Here is a 13,638-nt window from a genome sequence, read left to right on the forward strand (position 1 = left end):
GGGGCACTGGCTACTATGGAGGCACTGGCTACTATGGGGGACACTGGCTACTATGGGGGCACTGGCTACTGTGGGGGGCACTGGCTACTATGGGGGCACTGGCTACTGTGGGGGGCACTGGCTACTATGGGGGGCACTGGCTACTATGGGGGCACTGGCTACTGTGGGGGGCACTGGCTACTATGGGGGGCACTGGCGACTATGAGGGGCACTGACTACTATGGGGGGCACTGGCTACTATGGGGGGCACTGGATACTATGTGGGCACTGGCTACTATGGGGGGCACTATATGGGGGGATTGGCTACTATGGGGGGCACTATATGGGGGGGATTGGCTACTATGGGGGGATTGGCTACTATGGGGGGCACTATATGCAAAGATGTGGGGGATTTGATGGTGGCGGTTAGGGGGGGCCAATTCGCACCTCTGCCCAGGGGCCCATAATACTGTTAAGACGGCCCTGACCCCAGTGTGACCATATCCCTTCCCCTCTGTGGGGATATGGTCAAACTGGCGGCGGCTAGCCCCCTTCCATACTTATCACTCGCTGTATATCCTACAGGAAATGTTTTTATTAATTTTAATGTTTTATTTTCAGTCTGACACAGTGCTCTCTACTGACATCTCTGGCTGAGACAGGAACTCTCCAGAGCAGGAGAGGTTTTCTAAGAATTCCCATAGAAAACCTTTCCTGCTCTGGACAGTTCCTGTCTCGGCCAGAGATGTCAGTAGAGAGCACTGTGTCAGACTGGAAAAAAAAACAACATTTCCTGCATGACATACAGCAGCTAATAAGTATGGGAAGACTGGAAATTTTTTAATAGCAGTTAATTAAAATCTATATAACTTTCTGACACCAGTGAAAAATAAATAAATAAATAAATAAAAATGTTTCGCTGGACAACCCCTTGATTAAGAAATCTGTGCCTTTATCTCATGTTATATGGTTATTGTTCCTACCAGTGGCGGAACTACCGCCATAGCAACCGTAGCGGTTGCTATGGGGCCCGCCGCATCAGGGGGCCCGGTACCCGATCCTGAAATGGATTGGGCCCCCTGACACTAGCAGCACCCGGCCGCCGAGCGGGCCTCCCGGGTGCTGCAAATGCCCAGCTGCAATGTGCCCGGCGTCCCCCGTCCGGAGGCTCCTCCCTGTCAGCGTCCCCTGCGTCCGTCCGGCGTCCCCTGCGTCCCCCTGTCCAGCATAACATGCAGCCCCCGCCCCCATCCAGCATACCTTGCGGCCCCGCCCCCGTACGGTATCTCCTGTGTCCCCCGACCGGCGGTCCAGCGCCCTCTGTGGCTCCCGTCCTGCAACCCCACCCTCATCCAGCGGCCCCAGCCCCCCTCCCCCTCACATAGTGTGTCCCCAGCAGCCCCAACCCCCCTCCTACACAGTGTGGCCCCAGCCCCCCCACACACACACATAGTATGTCCCCAGCAGCCCCAGCCCCCCCCCCCCCACACACATAGTATGTCCCCAGGAGCACCCACCCTCCATACAGTGTCCCCAAAGTCCCCCTCCCCCGCAGTGTCCCAGGGACAACTCCCCCCCCCCCCCAGTGTCCCAGCATCACCCCCACCCTTCCCCACAGTGTCCCAGGGACAGCTCCCCACCACCCCTGCATTGTCCGGAAGCCAATCCCCACCCACACCCCCATAGTGTCCCAGGGCCAATCCTCCCAGCCTGTATCACCCCCCCCCCCCAAACTCAGACCATCACCCCCCCCCCCCCCCCCCCCCAGACCAGAGAGAAGAGGAAGGCGGGTAGAGCAGACACACAGGACGAAGCAGGAACCAGGACAGGTGAGATTACCCCCAGAAAATTACAACCCCCACTATGTCCTGCTAACAGTGCATGGTGGGAGTTGTAGTTTTGCTGCCTGTGGACATTCAAGTTGCAGAACTACAACCCCCATCATGCCCTATTGGCAGTTCATAGTATCATAGTAGGGGATTTACAGGACTACATCTTCCAGCATGGTGTGTGGTAATATACAGGACTACATCCCCCAGCATGGTGTGTGGTAATATACAGGACTACATCCCCCAGCATGGTGTGTGTGGTAATATACAGGACTACATCTCCCAGCATGGTGTGTGGTAATATAAAGGACTACATCTCCCAGCATGGTGTGGGGGTAATATACAGGGCTACATCTCCCAGCATGGTGTGTGGTAATATAAAGGACTACATCTCCCAGCATGGTGTGGGGGTAATATACAGGACTACATCTCCCAGCATGGTGTGTGTGTGGTAATATACAGAGCTACATCTCCCAGCATGTTGTGTGGTAATATACACGACTACATCTCCCAGCATGGTATGTGGTAATATACACGACTACATCTCCCAGCATGTTGTGTGGTAATATACACGACTACATCTCCCAGCATGCTGTGTGGGGTAATATACAGGACTACATCTCCCAGCATCGTGTGTGGTAATATACAGGACTACATCTCCCAGCATAGTGTGGGGTAATATACACGACTACATCTCCCAGCATGCTGTGTGGGGTAATATACAGGACTACATCTCCCAGCACGGTGTGGGGGTATTATACAGGACTACATCCCCCAGCATGGTGTGGGGTAATATACAGGACTACATCTCCCAGCATGGTGTGTGTGGTAATATACAGGACTACATCTCCCAGCATGGTGTGTGGTAATATACAGGACTACATCCCCCAGCATGGTGTGGGGTAATATACAGGACTACATCTCCCAGCATGGTGTGTGTGGTAATATACAGGACTACATCTCCCAGCATGGTGTGTGGTAATATACAGGACTACATCCCCCAGCATGGTGTGGGGTAATATACAGGACTACATCTCCCAGCATGGTGTGTGTGGTAATATACAGGACTACATCTCCCAGCATGGTGTGTGTGGTATTATACAGGACTACATCTCCCAGCATGGTGTGTGGTAATATACAGGACTACATCTCCCAGCATGGTGTGTGGTAATATACAGGACTACATCCCCCAGCATGGTGTGGGGTAATATACAGGACTACATCTCCCAGCATGCTGTGTGGTGATATACAGGACTACATCTCCCAGCATGGTGTGTGTGGTAATATATTGGACTACATCTCCCAGCATGGTGTGTGGTAATATACAGGACTACATCCCCCAGCATGGTGTGGGGTAATATACAGGACTACATCTCCCAGCATGGTGTGTGGTAATATACAGGACTACATCTCCCAGCATGCTGTGTGGGGTAATATACAGGACTACATCTCTCAGCATGGTGTGTGGTAATATACAGGACTACATCTCCCAGCATGCTGTGTGGGGTAATATACAGGACTACATCTCTCAGCATGGTATGTGGTAATATACAGGACTACATCTCCCAGCACGGTGTGTGTGGTAATATACAGGACTACATCTCCCAGCATGGTGTGTGGTAATATACAGGACTACATCTCCCAGCATGGTTTGTGGTAATATACAGGACTACATCTCCCAGCATGGTGTGTGGTAATATACAGGACTACATCTCCCAGCATGGTGTGGGGTAATATACTGGACTACATCTCTCAGCATGGTGTGTGGTAATATACAGGACTACATCTCCCAGCATGGTGTGTAGGGTAATATACTGGACTACATCTCCCAGCATGGTGTGTAGGGTAATATACTGGACTACATCTCCCAGCATGGTTTGTGGGGTAATATACTGGACTACATCTCCCAGCATGGTGTGTGGTAATATACAGGACTACATCTCCCAGCATGGTGTAGGGTAATATACTGGACTACATCTCCCAGCATGGTGTGTGGTAATATACAGGACTACATCTCCCAGCATGGTGTGTGGTAATATGTGGGACTACATCCCCCAGCATGCTGTGTGTGGTAATATACGGGACTACATCTCCCAGCATGGTGTGTGGTAATATACAGGACTACATCTCCCAGCATGGTTTGTGGTAATATACAGGACTACATCTCCCAGCATGCTGTGTGTGGTAATATACAGGACTACATCTCCCAGCACGGTGTGTGTGGTAATATACAGGACTACATCTCCCAGCATGGTTTGTGGTAATATACAGGACTACATCTCCCAGCATGGTGTGTGGTAATATACAGGACTACATCTCCCAGCATGCTGTGTGGGGTAATATAGAGGACTATATCTCCCAGCATGGTGTGTGGGATAATATACAGGACTACATCTCCCAGCATGGTGTGTGGTAATATACAGGACTACATCTCCCAGCATGGTGTGTGGTAATATACAGGACTACATCTCCCAGCATGCAGTGTGGTAATATACAGGACTACATCTCCCAGCATGGTCTGTGGGATAATATGCAGGACTACATCACATAATAGGAGTTGTAGTTCTGCAACAGATGATGACAGGGTACACAAGGGGGAGGCGGTGGCACAGTACACTAGCGGCCATATGGGTACATGTAGGGCTCACAACATGTTGCTGGAGGCAGCTGTGTACCTCCAGCCATAAGAGCCTCCACACATACAGTAATTATCTTGCCCGACGCAGCGTTTCTTCGTTCTTACAGCTGGGTGGGCCAGGTGAGGATGTTGGGCAAGGGGGGGCCCCATTCAGTTTTTTGCTATGGGGCCCCATGAATCCTAGTTACGCCCCTGGTTCCTACAAACAGAATTTGGGGCATTTAATTGAATCCGTCTCTGGAAGAGATAATGACTTGGATCCATCACAAAGCTTATTGGGATCACGTGGTATATTCCGCTGTGTGATAGAGGAAATGAAATGATACAATGTGTTCCTACAGCCATGTGGTTAGCCGATCTGTAAAAACCCAAAAACACTCAGGATCAGCAAAATAATATCAGAATAATAAAATCCAGACCTACAGATGTGTGTCCTATGTTACAGCCTATCAGAGAGCGTATAGGGAGCAGTGTATGCATAATGTATGCTAATAACCCTGCCTGATAAATAGCAATACACTGTCTAAGTAGTAGTGCTACAAATGATATATAACTATGTGTGTGTGTGTATATATATATATTATATAGTGCTCAAATGGGACCAACATACAGTATGCAAATAAAAGCACTGATAATAGTGCTATACGGGTAATAGTTTATAGTGAACATAAGCCTCATGATCTATGTTAAAGATCAACAAGTGTCAGAGTTATATAGATTTGTAAATTACTTCTATTAAAGAATCTCCAGTCCTTATCAGCTGCTATATGTCCTGCAGGAAGTGGTTTATTCTTTCCAGTCTGACACAGTGCTCTCTGCTGCCATCTCTGTCCATGTCAGGAACTGTCCAGAGCAGGAGAGGTTTTCTATGGGGATTTGCTGCTGTTCTGGACAGTTCCTGACATGGACAGAGGTGGCAGCAGAGAGCACTGTGTCAGACTGGAGAGAATACACCACTTCCTGCAGAACATACAGCAGCAGAGCAACACCAATTGATAGTGATGAGCGAATAGTGAGATATTCGAATATTCGATATTCGTACGAATATCCCGCGAATATTCAAATATTCGATCGAATATTCGATCCCATTAAAGTCTATGGGAACAAGTATTCGATTAGTGAAAGACATCTATTTGACCATTTGGAGGGTAAAACCGGAAGCTGGGGGACTTGAATGCTTATCGAATATTTATCGAATATTCGTGGGATATTTGTACGAATATCGAATATCTCACTATTCGATCGAACAGTATTCGCTCATCACTACCAATTGATTTGAAAGGAATTTTTTCCCCGCTGGAGTACCCCCTTTAAGGGAAAACTACTTCTAAAAGATTGGCTCAGAGCTGCTTTGCACATCTTTCTGCCTAGAAAGTTTTCGGCTTAGGTGTCAAATGTATCCTTAGGCTGGGTTCACACTACGTATATTTCAGTCAGTATTGCAACCAAAACCAGGAGTGGATTAAAAACACAGAAAGGATCTGTTCACACAATGTTGAAATTGAGTGGATGGCCGCCATATAACAGTAAATAACGGCCATTATTTCAATATAACAGCCGTTGTTCTAAAATAACAGCAAATATTTACCATTATATGGCGGCCATCCACTCAATTTCAACATTGTGTGAACAGATCCTTTCTGTGTTTTTAATCCACTCCTGGTTTTGGTTGCAATATGAGGACCACAATACTGACTGAAATATACGTAGTGTGAACCCAGCCTAAAAGTGTCACTGTCGTACAGGCGATTTTAAGAAACTTTGTAATTGGGTTTATTAGGCAAATATGCCATTATCTGCATTCAAAAAGACTTTCCCCGGGTCCCCCCCCCCCCCTCCTCTCTCCCATTCACTGCTCATTGTCAGGTAATCTCGACTCTTTTACATCAGTCGGACCCTGTGTAACCTATGGAGAGGGGGGGGGGGGGGGAGGAGGGAGATTAGTCGCTAGCAGAGAGCAGAGAACAAAGGATTACACAGCGGGACCTGTGTGAAAGCCGGTATTCAGAGTTTACAGAGGTCAGTGCTGACTTTAGAGGAGATAGCCGGTGATGTAGCTGTAAATTAACTCTTTGTTGTCTTGTTTTAGTGCCTCTGTAATGCCAGAAGGTTCTGCTGCAGTATTAGAGCATAGAGGTTGGATGTTATCACCATTGTCCAGCAGAGGGAGTCAGTTCCCAGCTAGGAGCAACAGAGGTAACTGGGGAAGGAAAAGCCAGAGACTCAGGAAGTGGGACCCATCCAGTTCCTTTAGGTAGGTAGAAGATTCCAGTGCTGGAGGTCAAGGGCAGTGACCTGTGCCAGAGCTAAAGAGCGGTGTGACAAGGTGATCCACAGCAAGCAGGACAGCTCATGGTGCGTTTACACAGACAGATTTATCTGACAGATTTTTGAAGCCAAAACCAGGAATGGATTTGAGAATAGGAGAAATTCCAATCTTTCCTTTATGTCCTGTTCTCTTTTTATAATCTGTTCCTGGCTTTGGCTTCAAAAATCTGTCAGACAAATCTGTCTGTGTAAATGCACCATCAGCCAGGTCCATAAGAGCTACAGCAGACGGAGCAGTGTGCAGCACTGAAAGAGAGCAACACAGCCCAGTGCTAGCAAGTGGAGTGCAGAGGACCTGGGACACAGGAGTGTCTAGCCAGCCTCATCACTGCAGCAAGGAGGAAGGTACTGACACAGGAGTGTCCAGCCAGCCTCATCACTGCAGCAAGGAGGAAGGTACTGACACAGGAGTGTCCAGCCAGCCTCATCACTGCAGCAAGGAGGAAGGTACTGACACAGGAGTGTCCAGCCAGCCTCATCACTGCAGCAAGGAGGAAGGTACTGACACAGGAGTGTCCAGCCAGCCTCATCACTGCAGCAAGGAGGAAGGTACTGACACAGGAGTGTCCAGCCAGCCTCATCACTGCAGCAAGGAGGAAGGTACTGACACAGGAGTGTCCAGCCAGCCTCATCACTGCAGCAAGGAGGAAGGTACTGACACAGGAGTGTCCAGCCAGCCTCATCACTGCAGCAAGGAGGAAGGTACTGACACAGGAGTGTCCAGCCAGCCTCATCACTGCAGCAAGGAGGAAGGTACTGACACAGGAGTGTCCAGCCAGCCTCATCACTGCAGCAAGAAGGAAGGTACTGACACAGGAGTGTCCAGCCAGCCTCATCACTGCAGCAAGGAGGAAGGTACTGACACAGGAGTGTCCAGCCAGCCTCATCACTGCAGCAAGGAGGAAGGTACTGACACAGGAGTGTCCAGCCAGCCTCATCACTGCAGCTTGGAGGAAGGTACTGACACAGGAGTGTCCAGCCAGCCTCATCACTGCAGCAAGGAGGAAGGTACTGACACAGGAGTGTCCAGCCAGCCTCATCACTGCAGCAAGGAGGAAGGTACTGACACAGGAGTGTCCAGCCAGCCTCATCACTGCAGCAAGGAGGAAGGTACTGACACAGGAGTGTCCAGCCAGCCTCATCACTGCAGCAAGAAGGAAGGTACTGACACAGGAGTGTCCAGCCAGCCTCATCACTGCAGCAAGGAGGAAGGTACTGACACAGGAGTGTCCAGCCAGCCTCATCACTGCAGCAAGGAGGAAGGTACTGACACAGGAGTGTCCAGCCAGCCTCATCACTGCAGCAAGGAGGAAGGTACTGACACAGGAGTGTCCAGCCAGCCTCATCACTGCAGCAAGGAGGAAGGTACTGACACAGGAGTGTCCAGCCAGCCTCATCACTGCAGCAAGGAGAAAGGTACTGCTCAGGGGAGACAGAGCTGTTGCTGCAGGGGAGTCCATTCCTATTAGCATTATCAGGAAGTGGGGCCCCCTGAGAGACTGCATATAGCTGTGCTATATCACACAGACTGAAGTTATATCCTCCCTGATACTTACCTAGCTTCTAAAAGAGACAGTATCCCTGCTATATAGGAATCTTCCTGTTGCACAAATTACCCAGCTGTCAGAGTGAGTTTGTCGCATCCACCTGTACTCTTACACCTCATCTCTCTCCACCCCTCCCCTCTCCATAGAAAATAACGAAGACAGGGGGAGAGCTTCAAATTGCTTATTCATGATAAAAATGCATTTTTCGGCTAATAAACCCAATTACAAAGTTTCTTAAAATCGCCTCTACTATTGATTTCTATAGACCTCCTACTGCTAACACACTTACTTTATCTTTAAATGGTCGAGGTCAGTACTATGGTCCAGTCCTGCAGGGGTTAAATCACATCCTGTAGAATGTTGGGTTGCATTTAATATTAATCAGAATTCTGGAGCATCCTCATTGCAATGAATAGCCTTTTCATTTCTATATATTGTGCAATGAACACATTCATCCTTGTACTATGCAAGTGCTTTGGCTTCACAAACCAGTGACTGTGCCACACAAGTTTGCTAGAAAACAGTGACCTCTAGTGGTGACTACAAGGTAGTGCTCCCATATGTATTTAAATCTCACATTCTTCTCTTTGGTGATGCAGGTGCTGCCCCCAGGTGGCCAATATGAAATTTCCTTATTATACTGTAGGAGGCCAGGTTGGGCCTTCAGGACTGAGCCCAACTTTTGAAATCAAACAGGTGTCACTTTATGTGGGAATAACATTGTAATGTTTTTATATGTCTATGTGCTTAGTTCACATAGGGCTGTATTTCAAACATCATTTAACCCTTTAGGGTTTTAGAAAAATTAACAATTTAACCATACCTCCCAACTTTTGCAAAGAGCAAAGAGGGACATGTGCGCCACGGTCCCCATAGCCACGCCCCCATAGCGACCCTCCATAGCCACGCCCCCATAGCGACCCTCCATAGCCACGCCCCCATAGCGACCCTCCATAGCCACTCCCCTACAGTCACCACATGCTGCTGACTGAATAGTGCCCTATATAGTATCCAATCCCCCAAAAAATGCCCTATATAGTATCCAATGCCCCCATATATGCCCCACATAGTAGCCAATGCCCCCATATAGTGCCCCACATAGTAGCCAATCCCCATATAGTACCCCACATAGTAGCCAATCCCCCCATATAGTGCCCCACATAGTAGCCAATCCCCCCATATAGTGCCCACATAGTAGCCAATCCCCCCCATATAGTGCCCCACATAGTAGCCAATCCCCCCCATATAGTGCCCCACATAGTAGCCAATCCCCCCATACAGTGCCCCACATAGTAGCCAATCCCCACATAGTGCCCCACATAGTAACCAATCCCCATATAGTGCCCCACATAGTAGCCAATCCCCCCATATAGTGCCCACATAGTAGCCAATCCCCCCCATATAGTGCCCCACATAGTAGCCAATCCCCCCCATATAGTGCCCCACATAGTAGCCAATCCCCCCATACAGTGCCCCACATAGTAGCCAATCCCCACATAGTGCCCCACATAGTAGCTAATGCCCCCATATAGTGCCCCACATATTATCCAATCCCCCATATAGTGCCCCACATAGTAGCCAATCCCCATATAGTGCCCCACATAGTAGCCAATCCCCATATAGTGCCCCACATAGTAGCCAATCCCCCCATATAGTGCCCCACATAGTAGCCAATGCCCCTATATATGCCCCACATAGTAGCCAATGCCCCCCATATAGTGCCCCACATAGAAGCCAATGCCCCTATATAGTGCCCCACATAGTAGCCAAACCCCCAGAGTGCCCACATAGTAGCCAATCCCCCCATATAGTGCCCCACATAGTAGCCAATCCCCCATATAGTGCCCCACATAGTAGCCAATCCCCATATAGTGCCCCACATAGTAGCCAATCCCTCCATATAGTGCCCCACATAGTAGCCAATCCCCCATAGAGTGCCCCACATAGTAGCCAAACCCCCATAGAGTGCCCACATAGTAGCCAATGCCCCCATATATGCCCCACATAGTAGCCAATCCCCCATATATGCCCCACATAGTAGCCAATACCCCATATATGCCCCACATAGTAGCCAATCCCCCATATAGTGCCCCACATAGTAGCCAATCCCCCATATAGTGCCCCACATAGTAGCCAATGCCCCCATATAGCGCCCCACAGAGTAGCCAATGCCCCCATATAGCGCCCCACAGAGTAGCCAATCCCCCCATTAGTGTGGCCCCAGCGGAAAAAAACAGTAACTCACCTGTCCTCCGGTCCCAGCAGCTCCTCTCCCGGCAGAGCGCGCACTCCCGTCATCCTCCGGGGCGGGCAGCGGGGTACAGAGACACTGACTGTGCCGGAAGTGACCTGCAGCCTCTATATGAATTACTTCCGGTACAGTCAGTGTCTGTACACTCCGCTGCCCGCCCCGGAGGATGACGGGAGTGTGCGCTTTGCCGGGAGAGGAGCTGCTGGGACCGGAGGACAGGTGAGTTACTGGTTTATTGTTTTTTTCGCTGGGGCCACATATATTGCGGGACACTGGGGGCCGTTCCGGGACCGCGGGACAGAACCCCGAAAACGGGACTGTCCCGCGAAATCCGGGACGGTTGGGAGGTATGATTTAACAATTTAAATATTTTTATTCTTTGCAGATGTTTATCATCAATCTATTTTTCTGGTATTTACAGTGAACTGCACACAACTTAGTATTTCATTCTCAGATTCTGCAGTTTTAAGAAATATATTTGTGGCCCTGGAGTGTATATGGAGCCCAGATGTAAATGGGGTTATAGGATGCCTTGTTAGTGCAGGAACCCCTCAGAAGTGACCCCATTAAGTAACTATACGCCATGCATGCGGATTCCATGTTGAAATCTGTGTGGAATCTGATTGGTTGCTAGGGGCAACTAAGCCAGTTCTACTTTACACCATGTTTGATAAATCTCCCCCTATGTATGTAGGGCTGAGATAAGATAATGGTTGCCAGAGCTGTATTTGCAGTAGGTTACCTCACCAAACAAGCAAATATAACAGGCCATGGATGGTCCCACAGGCTCCCAGCAGATGACCTGTCCCCAGGCTGAGAGCAGAGGGGTGTGTGTACTCCTGGCCTGTTATAAGGCTCGCACACCTGTGGTACTCGGACAGTAGTTGAGATAGTTTGGGACGCCAATTCTGTGGTGTACTGCTAGTTATGTTAGTTGTCGTGACGCCAGTGCTAGTCCAGCACACAGGAGTGATGTTGGTACCTGCTTCATATATGGCCGGTAGTGTTCCCAAATGGTCGGTAATCTTCCGGGTTTGGTGCGGGTCCCTTGGACTCTTGTCACAGCAACCTGGAATAGCAACTGACCCACCCCGGATGTCGGTACCGTCACCTACAGAAGAGGGGGAAAATAACCCAAGGTGTGCGGTGGTGTGTGTGTATAGGGGCAGGAGCAAGCAGAGATAGACAGAGTCCCGTGCGTTTGATATAGAAAAAAATATAACAACTTTACTGAAAAGCTTTGAGAATACAACCGTACACATTTTGCAGACAGGAATAATCTTGACACAGACTTGAGTGCTTGGAAAGAGTAGAAGTAGTAGTGCTTTGTAGAAGCTTGAGAGAAGAGGAGAATCGTTTGCCCAAGGAGCCCTGTGCCCAATGTAGAATCTGTACTCTGGCGGAATTATACTGAATTATACTTTGTAGTGAAGCAATACTCGTACTCACGTTTAGACTATTGTGGTGTACTGCGTGGGTGCGGTGGTTGTGACTGCCCTGCCGGTGAGCAGTGACAGACGGACGGTCAGAGGTTAGCTGGAACAGCGTGACTCCACTGATGTAGTGGTTGGCCGAGGTATTACCGGTGGTAGTTTGTCATTACGCCAGTGCCGGTTGGGCACACAGGTAATTTGGCACACCTGCTTTTATTTTTAGTGGGCTGGCTATACCTTTTTCCCCTGTGGACAGTGACCTGCCGGGTTGTTTGGGGGTCAAGTAGAATACTTAAAAGTAGAGAGAATACTTTTGCCCTTGTTTTGCCTGTTTGGTCTTTGTACCACCTATTGCCCACCAGTGTCGGGTTACCCGTCCTAGATGGTAACACAAGTCCCAGACCTTGTTACCTGGGATGAGCAGAGTGGTTACAGTTCTCTGATTACACTCAAGCTGTGAGAGAGAGTGCATAGGCTTCTAGCAACTTTGCTCTATCCGGATCAGTTCCTTTACTTCTTGTGGATACTGTCCTGCACTGTGTTCCTCTTGTCCATGGTGTGAGTTGGGATGATCCCTGACTTGTCCCCTCTAGTAGTAACTTAACACTGCATAGTGTGTAGTAAGGTTGCTTAAAGAGAAACTGTGTCTAGATACATGTTCTCTGCTCAACGTCTAGACCACAACTTGAACTGGGGACCTGGCAGGAGCCAGGGCCAGTGGCGTAGCTACCGCGGTCACAGCAGCCGCTGCTGCGTCCGGGCCGCTATCAAGGGGGGGCCAGTGATGCCCCCCCTTGCCACTGCACTGCCCCCTCCTATTTCCTCTTGTTACCGCAAGCAGGGTTTTGCTTGCAGTCACAAGAGGGAGACTGGGACGGCCCCTGGCTGCCGCGAGGCTCCCTGTCTGTCTCGTTCCCGGCCACACACGAACCATAGAGCTCTGTGTACGCCGGGGATGGTACTTCCGACCCAGTGACCTCTGTGCCGGAAGTAACATCCCCGGGGCGCACAGAGCTTTATGGTTCGTGTGCGGCCAGGGACGGGACAGACAGGGAGCCGGGAGCCGCGCGGCAGATGACAGCCAGACCGAGGAGGAGAGAGACACGGCGGGGGAGCGAGTTGTCAGGTGAGTTGTGTGTTTGTTTTGTTTTGCACAGACTTGCTGCCATTATAAGGGGATTTTAAAGGGGATTACAATGGGGGCCATCTATAAAGGGATTTTAAAGGGGATTACAATGGGGAGCATCTATAAAGGGATTATAAAGGGGGTTACAATGGGCGGCATCTATAAGGGGATTATAAAGAGGGTTACAATGGGGGGCATCTATAAGGGGATTATAAAGGGGGTTACAATGGGGGCATCTATAAAGGGATTATAAAGAGCATTACAATGGGGGCCATCTATAAAGGGATTATAAAGGGGGTTACAATGGGGGCATCTATAAAGGGATTATAAAGAGCATTACAATGGGGGCCATCTATAAAGGGGATTATAAAGGGGGTTACAATGGGGGCCATCTATTAGGGGGTTACAATGGGGGCCATCTTAAAAGGGGTTTACAATGGGGGCCATCAATAAGAGGGAATATAAGGGGCGCCATCTATAAGGGGGATTACATGGGAGCCATTATAA

This window comes from Dendropsophus ebraccatus, chromosome 9 (assembly GCF_027789765.1).
Source record: "Dendropsophus ebraccatus isolate aDenEbr1 chromosome 9, aDenEbr1.pat, whole genome shotgun sequence".
Lineage (NCBI taxonomy): Eukaryota > Metazoa > Chordata > Amphibia > Anura > Hylidae > Dendropsophus > Dendropsophus ebraccatus.